Below are 1,618 nucleotides of genomic sequence, written 5' to 3'. Positions count from 1 at the left end.
TTGTTTTATTGCTTTCCCAAGTGTGAGACAACTTGGTTGCACATAAAATTCTTGGATCAAAATGAGTTTCTCCTTAAAAGGTTTAAAAGCTTTTTTCCAATGACCGTTGGCCTTGAATCTTACAGTACATCGTGTTTTAATCCAGAGTTGGGAAAAATAGGTGGTAGTGTGGTGTAATGGTTCAGAGGACTGACACGAGTACCTCGCAAACAGGGGTTCAAGGCTTCTATTTACCACTTATCTGCCTACTACTTACCAGCCATAGGATATTGGAAAAGTTAGGTCTTGGTTTTCCCACTAGTGTAAAGAAGGAAACTGATGTTGAGATTAACCTCACAGAGTTATTGTGAGGATTCAGTGAGTTAATTTATATAACAGCCTAGCATCTGTTATCATTTATTTGATTTCCCATTCTGTTTCATTTTGGACTTCTTTTTCTGGGGATATCTGTTGTCTAAATTTCAATGTCTTCTTTCTTTTTCCTCCATGGTCATCATCCCCTCTCTCATTGCTTTCATCTTTGATCTCTACCTCTGTATTTTATGAGTATATAAGTTTGCCTTCATTTTTTTTTTCTTTTATCATACCTGCCTTTTCTCTCAACCTAGATTGAATTCTGCTAATATGTGTCTAAACCTTTTTAAAGTTGTGAAATATGAACATACAGAAAAGTGTCTACATCATAAACATACAGCTTGAGAAATTATAAGAGAACAAAGTGGGTACCAAGTCAGGTTGAGAAAGAATATTGTAGCATTCCAGGGTCTCCACACAGGCCTCATCTCAGGCACAGACCCTTTGCTCCTGTCAAATGTCCCATACTTCTTTTTTAATTTTTTTTTAAATGTTTATTCATATTGGGGGGGGGAGAGTGTATGGGGGAGGGACAGAGAGAGAGGGAGACACAGAATCTGAAACAGGCTCCAGGCTCTGAGCTGTCAGCACAGAGCCCGATGCAGGGCTCGAACTCACAAACCATGAGATCATAACCTGAGCAGCAGTCAGATCATAAACTGAGCCACCCAGGTGCCCTAGATGTGCCACACTTCTGATCTTAACCACTGCCTTACTTTTGTTTTTTAATAATTTGACTACCTACGTATGCATCCCTAAATATCATAGCATTTCAACTTCTAGGGGCACCTGGGTGGCTCAGTTGGTTGAGAGTCCAACTTTGGCTTGGGTCATGTTCTCGTGGTTGGTGGGTTCAAGTCCCACATCAGGCTTTATGTGGACAATGCAGAGCCAGCTTTGGATTCTCTGTGTCCCTCTTGCTCTCTGCACCTCCCCACTTGCACGTGCGTGCGTGTGTGTGTGTGTGTGTGTGTGTACACGCGCACGCGCGTCCGTGCTCTCTCAAAAATAAGTATTAAAAAAATGTTTCTGTCTGGCTTCTTCCACAGAGTATGTGATGAGTGCTGTGGTGAGTAGTTTTAGGTTGCTCATTTTCATTTTTGAAGAGTATTCTATTGTTTGTGTGTACTAACATACTATCCCATTTACAGTTGGACAGTGGGTTGTCTTTTTTTGCTAATACAAGCAATGCTGCTGTAAACATTCTAAAAAACTTAAAAAAATAAAACTGTATATATTTAAGCTATACAATGTGGTGATTTGA

The sequence above is a fragment of the Lynx rufus genome, unplaced genomic scaffold, assembly GCF_022079265.1.
Source record: "Lynx rufus isolate CCGP_SWC_20201006 ecotype Redwood Valley unplaced genomic scaffold, mLynRuf1.p SCAF_13, whole genome shotgun sequence".
Lineage (NCBI taxonomy): Eukaryota > Metazoa > Chordata > Mammalia > Carnivora > Felidae > Lynx > Lynx rufus.
This window is presented reverse-complemented; position numbering follows the sequence as displayed.